The sequence below is a fragment of the Echinops telfairi genome, unplaced genomic scaffold, assembly GCF_000313985.2.
Source record: "Echinops telfairi isolate 266 unplaced genomic scaffold, ASM31398v2 ScPeMD7_7469;HRSCAF=8507_0, whole genome shotgun sequence".
In the NCBI taxonomy this organism is placed as follows: domain Eukaryota; kingdom Metazoa; phylum Chordata; class Mammalia; order Afrosoricida; family Tenrecidae; genus Echinops; species Echinops telfairi.
In genome coordinates this window covers 80,808,358-80,822,544 of record NW_022111372.1, presented here as the reverse complement: position 1 = coordinate 80,822,544, position 14,187 = coordinate 80,808,358, and positions in this window count along the sequence as shown.

Sequence of the window (14,187 nt, the reverse complement as noted above, 5' to 3'; positions counted from 1 at the left end):
TTATTCCCCAAAGCTGAGGTCAAGCCTTTCAGCCTCTCTGGAACGGGTCAATTTCAATCATAATTGATCTTCTTCCCCTGGACAGCTGTAATATCTATGGTTCAAGTCGTATCACTTATCAGTGTTTTAGAGAGTTCAGTGAGGTTTTAATAGTGGAGAGAAAAATATATGTGGGCCATATTAATTTAGACCCCTGCTGCTCTGGCTCACTAGGAGAAACAAACAAACAAACAAACAAACAAACAAATCACCAAGCTGTACCTAAGGTCTGGCCCTTTAAGCTGCATTGGCCCTTTCACCTGCCAACTCAACCCAACGGGGGTCCCAATGTCTGACCCGTCCAGTTGAGGCTCCTTTGACTTGAAACGGAGAGAAGGGGCAGTGGTATGGAGAAGCACAGCAATGCCCCTTTTCTCGGAGGCCTTCATTTAGCACATGCTGTCTAATTGCTGCGTAGGTGGTCTCTCCTCCCACCCCTTGACTAGCTGTAGGGCAGTATCTGATTAAGTAATTAATCACAACTTACTCAATAAGCATCGTGTCCTCTTCATTTATCAGGTACTAATTTTAGGTTTGGGGATACAAAAATGAAAAAGACAAATTTCCCTTTCTCTTTGAGGGTATATTCAGATGGGAGAGACAGATAAAACCTCATATAATAATGATTTTATTGCTTAGCACATTACAAGGGACACAATATGTACTTAATAGAAAACAATTATCATGGCTTATTCAATATCACCTTGCAGTGAGTCTTTACATTTGTTGACTGCTGAGCTATCTGGCAAGCATCCCTTTAATGATCTCCATGGAGTCACTCAAGTACGGAACCGAGAATGATGTAGCAGGGACTCTTGTCCCATGCTTCTATGCACAACCACAGTTAGAGTACTCGGTTCTATTTTGGGTACCACATTGGCACATTGGAGAGTGTATTGGGAAGGTAGCTAAGTACGTATGAGGTCTTGGCATTATATTCTGTATAAAGTCTATAAAGAAAATAGAAGTATTTGGCGAATATTATAGGACTTAAATTGAGAGGTGGGAAATGGTGGTGATTGTTGGTTTTAAATGTTGTTGCTAATTGCTGTTGAGTTGGTTCTAATTTATTACACCCAGTGTGCAACAGGATAGAACATGGCCTAGCACTGAACCACGCTCACAGTTGTTACTATGTTTGAACCCATAGTTATAGCAACAGAATCAATTTCATTGAGGGATTTCCTCCATTTCCCATGCCTCTACTAAGCATGGTGTCTTTCTCCAGAGCTGAAACCTCCTGATGATAGGCTTAAGTATGTGAGACAGAGTCTTATCATCCTTTCTTCTAACGAGCATTCTGGCTGTACTTCTTCCAATCCAGATCCACTTTCTCTTCTGGCTGCCCATGGTATACTTAATATTCTTTGTCAACACCATGATTAAAAGGCACGAATTCTTCATTTTTCCAAAACGATTTTATTTAGAGCTAATATAGATATCATATCATTCCATAGTTCAATCGCAGCAAGCAGTATCGTACAATTGCTTTCACAATCAGTTTCCAAACATTCTCTTCCTTTGGAGCTCCTTGATACCAGCTCAGTTTTACCCCCTCCCCTCCCCCCCTCAATCCCCCAGGAACCCTTATTCGACTTGATGTCTCTATAGGGTCATCAATTCTGGCTTTCATATAAAAAAAAAAAAACACCCTGAAAAAACATATAACCCCAACATGAAAAAACAAAACAGGAAAAAAAACACAGAAATGTTTGAAAACCAGATCAGGCCTAAAGCTCCTCAGAGGGGTTGGGGTGGGGATGGTGCTGGTCAACTGACAAGGTTTTAACCATTCGAGTTTAGTTTATCATTCTGATATTCTATGAGTCATCTCTCCAGTGCACTCTGTTTAGTAACTGGGTTCTTCCCATCCTTCTATGATGGATGGAGGAAAATCACAGGAGTCATTTCCTATGTGCATCTCACAAACGTATCTTGGGATTCCACTGTCATCTGTAGCCTTCCGCAAACCAGATTCTCACTATTTAGACTCTGATACTATTTACTCCTTTGGCTTTGGATTATATAATTTACAAACCTTCAGTGACTGATGTTGTTGTGCTTCTTACATATGGACTTATTTGGCATCTCACTAGATGGCTCCTGTTAGAAAACAAGCTGGTAAGACTCCAGACTACTTATCTGATAGTTGGGTACCATCTAATTCTTCAGCATGCTTTGCTATCTCACTCATATCTTCTGCCTTCTTTTCCTGAGGACAAGTATTGAGTAGTGTCATGATGTAAGAACTAATTGTTCTTAAACTGGAGCTAGGATGTAGTTCAAGCCCCAAATCCATTCCTGGATTGATGTTTGATTGTTATTTTAATTCTATGCTTTTTCCCTTGAGAGAACTCCTTGCTAATTATTTTATGGGAGAGGGTCTTATTAATCATCTCCCTGAAGCATAAAGATCTCCTTCTGGTGCACTTATTCTGTGTTCAGATTCTGCACACATATGCAGGTGACTGTAAAGACCATGGTTTCAGTAGGTACACCTTAATCTTCAGTGACCTTCTTGCCTTCTTATCATTATTATTTTGTGGAACACTTTAAAGAGATCTTTTTCAGTAGGTTTTCTCAATACAAGACTTGGTTTGATTTCCTGCTTTAAATACCCGAGTTACAATAAGTAAAAATTAGTATATTTGTTCTCTGCATTCCCGAGGATAAAACCAGGACTAGTGAAAATGTCAAAAGTCAGCTTTTAGTTCAATTCGCCTTATATCCAAATGAAAGGAAGATTCCAGAAACTGATGGAATCTAAATAGAAATCAGTGTTTGTGGTGAGCATTCCAGTGTTAGAAAACAAGAGGGAAAAAACACCACGGAAACAGAACGTGTTGTACTGTGAGTCAATTCCGACTCAAGAGACCCAACAGGATAGCGGTGAAGGGCCTTACTGAATTCCCAAGGCTGAAATGTTCCCAGGAGCAGACTGCTCCGTATTTCTCCCGTGAAGTGGCTGATGGGTTTGTGGCTGCTGACCTTTGTGTTAGAAGTTGAGCACTTTAAACGCTGCGCTGCCAGGACTCCTTCTTACTCAAGCACTAGGAATGTATTGACATCCAGTAGTAGGTGATTCAACTTTGTTGTTTCTTTTGCTTTATGAGGCAAAACTAATTTTTATGTAAATTATATGATTTGATCTTCACAAAGCAAAGGTGTGTACTGTCCCTGTTTTACAGAAGAGCAAACAGGTCTCGGGAGTCTATTCCCCTACTGGCCAAATAGGTACTATGCTGTATGGCTTTGACTCAGTCAACCATGCTCCTGCTCCGTGATTTACATGTTAGAAATTGAGACATGGCAGGATCATGGTTGACAGTTCTCTTTTGCCTTAAATGTCCCTGGCTATTCTATTTTGGGGAGCCCTGGTGGCATAGTGGTTCCTCATTGGGCTGCAATCAGCAAGGTCAGCAGTTCAAAAACATCAGCGGCTCCAGGAAAGAAAAACAGGCTTTCTAGCCCTAGAAAGTGTTATCGTCTCAGAAACCCAAGGGCAGTTCTACCTGTCCTATCCGGTTGCTGTGAGTTGTCGTTGGCTTGATGGCGGTGAAGAAAAGAACTTCTGTTCAGCGTGGAAGAGCTGCTGCGGTACCGCCTCTCTTTTCCTAGGCCAGTGCTTCGTTCTGTGTGTGCTCTTCCAACACCCCTGTGTCTTCCTGCTGCTGACAGTCTGCTTTTCCTTTCCAGACTTGAAATGAAGAGATAGTACCTGTCAGTGACATACTGCTTACTGGACCATGACCATTTCAGTGATTCTTCCTTTATACACCTCACATCTCTTTTGGATGCCTAGGACTTGGGGACTTTCAGTAGCTCTCTATCGACTTCAGCCTTTTCATTAATATTATATGAAACATTTTCTATTTGCCCTAAGAAAATAAATAAAGAAGCAGAAGGAATGCATAACTTGAACCCTAGGACCCAATAGCCCTGGGTTTGACTCATGGCTCTGCTACTTTCTAGCATACTGTCAACTCTCTAGGTGACCTTGGGAATTTTGTTTTACCCTTTACACCTGATCTGAAAAATGGGGACCATCGTGGAACTTGCCCTAAAAGAATGAAGGAATGAATAAGATTTTTGAGTACAGTGCCTGGTCCATTGTCAATGCTGAGTAAATGGTAGCAGTTATTGTAAGTGTTGTTATTCATCTCACCACAGGCTCTGTCAGCTAAAATGACCTGGACTTGTTTAAATGATTTGGTACACTGGCTCTAGGGATACAAACGAGTAAATCAAGAGAGCTATTTTAGATATGTATGTATATATTTGTTTGCTTGTACTGATTTATTTATACCTTGCTTCACTCTAAAAGGGATTTAAAGTACCTTATTAACATGCATAGAGCATAGTAAAATAAAATAAATTTTAAAGTAAGACAGAAAAATGATGCGAAAGGAGAATCAGAGTTGAGAAAAGTAAAACTTAGAAATGGGGATAGCCTATAAAATGCACGCCAGAGAATATTTTATCCTGGATCGGGGTTGTCTCAAAATCTGGCTCTAAGTTTTGAGGAGCAAAGAATAAAATAGGATTGGTTACCCAACTGATAATGGACAGAAGGTAAAAAACAATCCAGCTGATTATAGAAAGTGTTAGGATTCCTCTTCATGGGATTAGAGGGGTTTTCTCTATAGCCCAACATAGAAGCAGTGCTACTTAAGGACAGCATCCTATGGTAGTTTTAAAATAAATATTCCACAATTTTTAAAAACTTTTTCCTTCAACAAGTTGTTCCCAGCTGTCCTCTTGTTTGGGAGTTTGATATTAAGATTTGAAGATATGTAGCTTACTCCCTGTTCTCTTCCCAGGATCTACTACTCTGGCAAAAACCAGGGGCCATGTTATGAGGATACTTAAGCTACTCTATGTGGATCCTTAGTGGTGTTGTGGTTACATTGTTGACTATTAACTGCAAGGCCAGAGTTCAAAATCACCAGCCATTCCATGGGAGAAAGACAGGGCTTTCTACTCCTGCTAAAAACTATCATCTTGGAAACTCACAGAGGCCAGTCTACCCTGTCCATTAGGTCACTATGAGTCCATCTAGGGTCAATGGCAGTGCATTTGGTTTTTGAGGCCTTCGGCCAAGGATCAGACGAGTGAACCATCTTCACGATGCCACCGGCAGCTGACTTCAGTTATGCCTCATACCCTACCCCATATGCTACTCCAAGAGAGACCCTGGGTCAGAGCCACTCAGCTACACTGCTCCTGGACCCAGGACTCTCAGAAACTGGTGAGGTGATGCATGTGTACTGTTTCAGGAGGATCCTTTTGGGGGTAATTTGTTACACAGCAATAGATAACCAATACAATCCTCACATCACCATGAGGGATTTCTTGAGATTGCTTTTCATGGTGACTGTTAGTTTACGATAAGCACAAGTTATAAGCAAAGTGATTAGAGTTCAGGCAAATATAAACTCAGCTTTGAGAAAATTTATTTTATAGAGGGCGATGGTTATACAAACTGCAAACTCTAATGGGAGGATGAGTGGAGAAGTCTAAATGAAGGCACAACTAACAACCTGAGGGAGCCGAGGAAGAACTTCCCACACTTAAAGCTTCCTAGAAGAGGCTGCATTTGGATTGGTCTTGTAGGATCGTAAATTAGTTAAGACTCTTTTGATTACAAATGCAGAAATATATCTGTCTTAAATGTAATTACTCAGGAAACAGACTCTGGGACAAGAATTTGCAGACAGGGAGTTAATTGGGATTATTCTTGGGAGCAGCACCAGTGAGGCAATGAGGGAAAAGCAGGACTAGGCAAAAGGAGGTGCGGGGCTGCGGCCTCATTTGCAGCAGGGCCCCAGGGAAATCCCACAGAGGACCCTGAAACTAGGATGACCTTTAAAATGGCCCAGAAATGAGACAAGAGTCCAGACCTTTGCACCCCTATGAGAAGGAGCATAACCTTGGGTGAGGCAGTGTCATTCGGTAACTGCAGTCTGTGCGGGACTTCATGCTGAGCCACCAGTAGGCAGCATTCCAGGCAGCCGAGGGATGAGAATGCTAGTTCTAAAGGGGTATTGGGGTAGCATACTACAGAATCTATTATACAATGTTAAGCCAACTTAGGCGGAAAATGTAGTAATAATAATAATAATTAATCAGTTCACAGATCCAAATAGCCAATCGATAGGCCTACTTTCAAGGGTGGCTGCATTTAGAAATGCAGACAATGTCATCACAACTCTGTGGTTTCTCTGAGCTCCATCTTACTTTCTTTGGCTTCATTTCCTACCCAAATTGTGGCAAAGAAAGCCACTGGAGCTCCAGGTTTATATCCTCCCAGCCTGGCATCCCAGTGGACAGATCGCTCCTTCTCACAATTGCTGCTGAAAGTCCTGCGTCAACTATTCCTGGCCTGCTTCAGTCACGTGCATAGCCTGAATCCGGTGCTGTGGCTATGTGGTTTGGGGCTATGGTTGACTGGACCTGAGTCCTATACCCATCTTGGAGCCAGAAGGTAATCACCCATACCGTATGGACTGAATGGCATGAGACATATAAATTCTCAAAGGGAATTTTGTTACCAAAACAGGGGGCAGGCAAATAAAAGTTCTACACATGGATGGCAATAGGCAGGAAAGAGAGAGAAGATCCCCACTCAGCCAAGGCACTAGCTCAAGCAGTGACACTGAATGGTTAAAGAGCATGTTGTTCAGTGACTGGTAAGTAGCCTATATTTATGCCTAAACATATTGGAAAAAAAATTCCTGTTTCCCTCGATACGGATATAGATCCATACCCTGTTAGCCAAGGGAAGAATACATTGTGAGTGACACATTATGCAGATAGCATTTCCATATGCACACAGAGTCCAACCACCAGAGACACCCTGCTCCCTGGGGAGGCCTGTCTGGAAGAGCTGGGCCACAAGAAGGCGCAGGCAGAGGAAGAGGAGTTGAATGAGGCCTGGCAGGTTTTGCTTGCAGCTGGAGTAAGGCTGGATGAGCCCACGGTGTTCCCTGAGGCTGTTCGATCATGACCAAAGTGTCATGGATTGGCTGTGGCAGCCTGGGCGGTCAGCTCTGAGACACATGGTGACAGAGTGTGGACCTGATACGAATTTATGTTTCTCTCTGAAGGGTGGCAGCTTTGGTGATTACCTGGGGCAGAGAGAAGGTGGGGCCAGAAATGAAAAGACCTGCGTAGGGGAACTTACTTCTAGCGATGCGGGATAGTCAGTTACTTTATTTGTGAAATACCATCAGTGAGCTCTCAGGAGGACTACTCCTAAATCTGGGGTGCTGGACATAAGCGAAACAGCCTGAGTGAACAGAACACTGACAGGTGTGTCTGGTGGAGGAGTGGTGAATAGGTACGCAGGTGACATTTTCCTCAGAGAGGGGAATGGAGGTCCCAAGAGGAAAACAAGAACTGAATGAAATCACTGATCTGCCAGATTGTTTCTGGCCTGGCGAAGAGATTTCACAGAGACTCCAACCATAACATTGACCATACAGCCTGACAGCTGAAAGGAGAGATTACCTGGTTATGTCGCATCACTTGAAAATGAATAAAACAAAATGTCACAATGCAGTTATATTTTTATGTATATAATCAATGTCTTCATTGATTTTAAAATGTTTTCCCTCACGGGAGATCCTGGGCTATGGAACAAGCATGTTAATCCATACACTTCCTGAATGATGAGAAATGACAGAAAAGAAATTGAAGGGAAAAGAGATAGCTAGACAAACAGACGTGCTAGCATAGGGTCCTGGAACAGGTGGAAGGTAGGGCATTTGTGTGCCTTAGGGCTGCATCTCATTGATGCTAGTAAGGAGAGGCTGTGTGCTCAAGGGACGATCACTAGGCACCAGCTTCCCAGGTTAGTTTTCATAAAGCAAACAGACTAAAAACATTAATGTCCTGGTCATTCTTCCTCCCTTTGGGAGAATCACAGAGCACACTGGCGTATTAAAGGCAACGAGAAGCCCTGCAGTAAGGAAAGCAAACATACATAAACCCAAAATCCAAATTCACTGCCATTGAGCTGATTCTGATTCGTAGTGACTCTATAGGACAGAGCAGAACTGCCCCTTTGAATTTCCTAGACGGTAAATATTTCCTGAAGCAGAGAGCACAATATTTCTTCAGAGATGCAGCTGCGGATCTAGACTGCTGACGTTGTGATGAGGAGTCCCGGTGGCATGGTGGTTATGTGTTGAGTTGTTCACACAAGGTCAGCAGTTTGAAACCACCAGTCATTCTGTGGGAGAAAGACGAAGGTTTCTACAACTATGGTCTCAAAACCCCACAGATTTGGTCCTATAGGGTTGCTATGAGTCAGAATTGACTCAATGACTGTGAGTCAATGAGTGAGCCCAGCTTATAACCCACTACATAAACAGGACTCCTTTTGCTCTGTTTAATCAAATGTTTCTGAAACACATTCAATCATCGAGTCCTTTTCTGGTACATAGCACCTGTTAATTCTGCAGAAAGCACTTTGCTGTGGTAGATGAGCTTTATGACTTAGGGACTTTCTTTTTAAAGTGTAGTCTTTCTCTTTAAAATTAGAATAGTAAGCTAAGTGTTTTCTGGGGTTACCTCAGAGTCTTTTGGTTTTAGGAATTGTACATTCATGCAGAGCAAGGCCTCAAACCAGAGACAAGTTCGCATCCTTTCACACCTGGACCATAGCAACTGCCTTTTTACTGGGCCACTACCACCAATCTTGCTCCTCTGCAACGGATGCCTTACAATGCAGCAAGGGCGAACTTTCAAGATGCCAGCTAGACCATGTCACATCTGTGCTCAGAAGCCTTCCATGTTCCCGTTGAGCTCTGAGGCAACACACTTAAAAAGTGTACTACACTGGAAAGAAGGTACTCGGTGCTAGAAAAACTGTAACTCAAGATGGAACAAAGACCTAAATATAAACCACACGATTATAAAGATCCTCAATGACAAACTAGAAACCAAATTAAGGACCCTAATTCAAGGCATAAAGACACTACCGAACATAATAATGATCTACATATAACCCCTTCCTAGGGGGATGGACAGCAGAGAAGTGGGTGAAGGGAGACAGTGGGTGGTGTAACGTGGGGGGGAAATGATAAATTACCAAGGGTTCATGAGGGAGGGAGTGTGCTGAAGGGTGGAAATTAGGCGCTGATATCAAGGTCTCAAGTCGAAAGAAAATGTTTTAAAAATGGTGATGACAACATATGCAAATATGTGTTCGACACAATGAATGTATGTATGGATTGTGATAAGCCCTCAATAAAATTATTTTTTTTTTAAAAAGAAGGCAAAATAAAGTACTGGGACCTGCTAAAAACATGGCATTTATGCCCAACGAGAGGCTTCATAAAAAGAGTTAAAAGAGAAGCCCAAAATTGGGAAAAATATTTAGTAATAATACATCAGATAAAAGGCTAAACTTCAAAATTCATAGAAAATTATAATATCTTAACAAGAAAAATACTAATAACCCAATCAAAGCATGAACACAAGATATGAATAGGTAATTTACCAAAGATTACCTGCAGGTGGTCAACAACCATATGAAAAAATGTTTGCATTCATTAGCAATAGGAGAAACAAATTAAAACAACCATGAGATACCACCTCCCATGGGCACTTTGAACAAAATCCAATACAACAGACAATAGTAAACCCTGAAGAGGATGCAGGGAGATGGAGACACTTTTACATTGCTGGTGGGGCAGTGGAATCGTGCAACCACTATGGAAATCACTATGATACTTCCTTAAACAAATGCAAATGCAAATAGCCTGTGATCCAGCAACCTATACACTGGGTAAACACCCCAAAGAAATAAAGAATGCAACACAAACAGACATATATACCTACTTATTGCAGCAATTTCTATAGTAGCAAACACAGGTCAACAAGCAAAAACTCAGATCATAGAGGAATTTCATATAACAAACTCAGATACATTCATACAATGAAATATTATGCATCAATAATAAACAACTTTTTTAAACACTGCAAGATATGGACAAAACTAAAGAATATTATATGTGCTTAGCAAACTTAAAAAGATAAATATTTAATACCATTATTATAAGGAAAGATCAAGAAAAGCAACAGGATTTTATACCAATAATTAAGAATTGGATGACTACGGTTGGCCAGGGATGGGGGCAAGAACAGGGAGAGGGGAGGGGTAAGATACTGAGGAAGGAAGAATGTCGGGGGAAGCATGGTGGGGTGGAAAGAAAACCCCATTTTGGGGAGTTATAATAGGATATTGTTGCTGATTTCATTTGTTGAGTTGGGCTATATAAATATGTAAAGTGTGCGTCTTTTAAAATCAAAATAAATACATAAATTAATTAATTAATGATAAAAGGGAAGATTCACGGATTAAAATAATAGTAATAAAAATCCAGATTCCTTACTCCTTGAACCTAAACCCTGGTCTGAGTGACTAAATAAAAGGAGGCAACATAGAAAGGACGTTCACTTGTAGTCTTTAGTGACTTACCAGTTTATTGAAAGCACATGAAAAAAAGAGAGAAAGCATTTGCCAAGCTATGGAACTGGCATCAAGACACAATAAAATAAAACATATTAAGTAGAGTACTTATTGCTTAATAGATAACTCTATATGTCAGAAATGGAAAGCTCCTTAGACCTTAGCTTATAGATCAACTGGAAGCTTGTTGGAAATGTAACAACACCGTTCCCTATCCCAAACCTTCTGGACCAAATCTGCACTTTTAACAGGCTAGCCAGGTGACCTGTGTAAATGATATCATTTGAGAAGCAGTGACTTACAGTTAATCAAGGTCACTGTGCAAATCACTCCTTAGGCCTAGGAGGACTGATTAAGTGAACAGGCTTTGGAACCAGGCCTGGGTTTGAGATCATGCTGTGTTGTGATCTTGGGCAGGTTAGCATGTCTGAGCCTTGGTTTGCTCATACGAAAACTGGAAATAAGAATACTGGTCCCTAATGCGAGGGCTAGGCAAGTTTATTAATTAAATGTATAATAATTTAGAGAGCCTGTTCTATTATATCTATCTGGCAAATAACATGAATAAAAATTAGATAAAACCCATCAACAGTTGAATGGATAAATGAAATGTGGTACATAAGTACAGTGGAATATTACTTAGCCATAAACAGAAATGAAACCCTAGTACATGCTACAACATGGTTGAATCTTGAAAACACATTGCTAAGTAAAATAAGTCAGTCATACTTATTAGTATGACTTTTAATTATTAGATTAAAATCTCTCACTTGTGTTTTGTTTTATAAATGCTAAGCCTATGACGTTTTATTGTATGATTTTAGCTCTATAATTCTAGATATGAGAAATATCTAGAAGAGGTCAGTGTATATAGACATAAAGGAACCCTGGTGGTACAGGGGCTAAAGCATCTAGCTGCGAATCGTCAGGTTAACACTCAGACCCCACTAGCTGCTCCATGGGAGAGAGACGTAGAGTCTGCTTTGGTAAAGACTCCTAGTCTCAGAAATTCTATTGGGGAAGTTCCGTTCTGTTGCTTAAAGACACTATGAGAGTCAGAATGGACTTGCTGGCAGAATTTTGGAGAACAAAGCTGATTAGTCAATACCTAGGATGGGAGAAATGAGGACTCAGTAATTAGGGGAGAGTGAGCTTCTGTTTGGGGTGATGGAAAAAATAATTGGGAACAGAAAAGGGTGATGGTTGACCAAGATGACAATAATTAATAGCACTGAACTGTACAGGTAAAGAGTATTGAAACGTCAATTATTTTGTTACGCTCAAATGAACAATAACATTTTCTTTTAAATGGGAAGCAGAACTAGAGGAAAAAAGATACCACAGGGGCCCCTCCAGTGTGCCGCATCCCGGGTTAGGAAAGGGTGGAATATAAAGTGGGATGTCCATGAGCACATTCTCCAAGGAGTTATTGAGCCTCCACTTCGGGCCAGGCTCTCTGATGATGGCAGGGAGGAAGGCACAGCCGCTGTCCTCTTGAAGCCCACACCTGGTGTGTCAGAGAGACGTCAGAAGGAGCAGAATCAGCACGGGAAATAGACTGGGCTGAGCTGTGTGCTTGCTTGGCACCAAACTCACTGCAGTGGAGTTCTGAGTCCAGCAGATCCTTTGTGCTGGCTTTTAATTCTCCCAAGAATTTTCCCTTGGGGGGATTAAAAAGAGTCTCATTTTACCCGTTCCCTAAAGCTATTATATTGCCCACTTGGAAGGAGAAAAACACCCATCAACTGTTTCAGATGGAAGTAGTTTTCCTCCTATGTAAAACCAGGGTTTTCAGGGTGTTCTGGGTCCCTGCAATCTCATCGTGTGTCTGTTTATTTCAGACTCTTGGTTGCCCCTTTGTTTGCAGAGCAATCTTTCCTGTTTACACAGGGCTTGGCAGCCCAGGAGATGCCTTCTCTAATAGAGACATCTGTCCTGCAGAGCTGGCTCAGGGCTGGGAGGCCTTTCATGAGTGAGGCTTGATGCTGGGGAAGAGGGGGAGAGAAGTGGTCAGATCTCCCTGAGCTTCTGCTGCCCCCAAATTACCCACACGCTGGTGAAAGTTCCGTGTAATATGAATGCAATTTCTGATTGCAGTACAATTGTTTTCAAAGATACAAAAGCACTCGTATGAGGAAGGCTCAAAGAAACTGCTGCTGGATTTTCCTAACTTTGATTAACTTGAAGCGGTATTTCCTGTAGAGTTTCAACAGGAAAGTGTTGCTGGAATTTTCCAGCAAACCATTTCAGGAAAAATAGGGACTTATCAGTTGAAAATGCCGTCTCGGGTGCCATCTGACTATGGTGGTCACAAGACACAGCTTTCTTAGTGAGCCACGCGGGAGGAAACATTTTGTCTGAGAAAAGGATCACCCCAGGCCGGAGAAATGGGATTCCGTTCTAAGGAAAGCCACATCTTAAATTTTCTGAGGAAATCATGTGGAGGGCTTATTATCAGTTACCACTAAAGGTATAGTCTTAAAACTTTACCAGTATGATGAACTCTAAACCCACGCTGTGATGAGGATTGGATTCAGAGGCTGTAAAATGCCTGTCAGAAACCTGACCTTGGTGGTTTTCATTCTATTAATTAGACCAGAGGGGCAGTGCGAGTGCCTAGCCAGCGACTGGCCCAAAGCTTTCTTGTTTTCTCTATTCATCTTTTTGAATTTGTGCTTGTTCGTTTTTTGTAACATCTATCACTTGTCTTTTGTTTTATAAATGCTAAGCCTATGACGTTTTTATTGCATGATTTTAGCTCTGTGATTTGGGAACAAATGCTTAATCTTTTAAGCCTCGGTTTTTCTGTCTGTAAAATTATTTGTTTGCATCAGATTATTTCTAAAGCTGCTTGCAACCTAAAACTCTGAATCCCAAGGATGCCAGATTATTTGATGTCTAGCAACAGGTTGGCAATTAGCAATTAGCTGGCAGCTAAAGCAGTGGAGTAGAAATACCTGAACTGAGATCTTGAAAATGCTTGCTAACTGCAAAAGTGTGAGTTAAGCTGTAAAGATAATGGGAACCATGTTGGCTTTTACTCAAGGTGTGCACATGTGTACATGCCTGTGATGTGTGTGATGGTAAACCTCACTGTCGCAGCGTTGATTCTGCACGCAGTCATTCTCAAGAACAGAGTAGAACTGCCCCGCGTGCTTTCCAAGGCTCTAATAGGCACAGTCGCTGACTGCCACATCCTGCTCCCATGGAGTGGTGCTCAAACCTTCAACCCGCAATGAAAATCCCAGTGCTTAATCCAAAAGTCTACTTAAATTCTGTAATAACGACGGGGTAGGGGATGGGAATTTATGATACGCAAGAGCAGAAAGTAATTGTGCTAGTGTGGGTACTTTTGAGAAACAAATCCACAGAAACTTATGTAGAAGAGAGAGTTTTATATAAAGGGAAAGTGCACATCAAGAAAACAGCCCAAACCCAGTGCTGCCCAAACCCACAAGTCCAACATTAACCCATTAACTCGTATGTCTGACACCAGCCCACAAAGTCCTCCTCAATCTCACAAAGCCCACACTATGGTGCCGACTGCAGGAGGAAAGCTGACTCAGTGTACGTGTAAGCATCTCAGTGCTGGCAGGGGTCTCCAGAAGGCTGCTCAGCAGACAGTGGCTTGATGTTGTTGCTGTTTTGTTGTACATTGTTGCTTGGTTTTG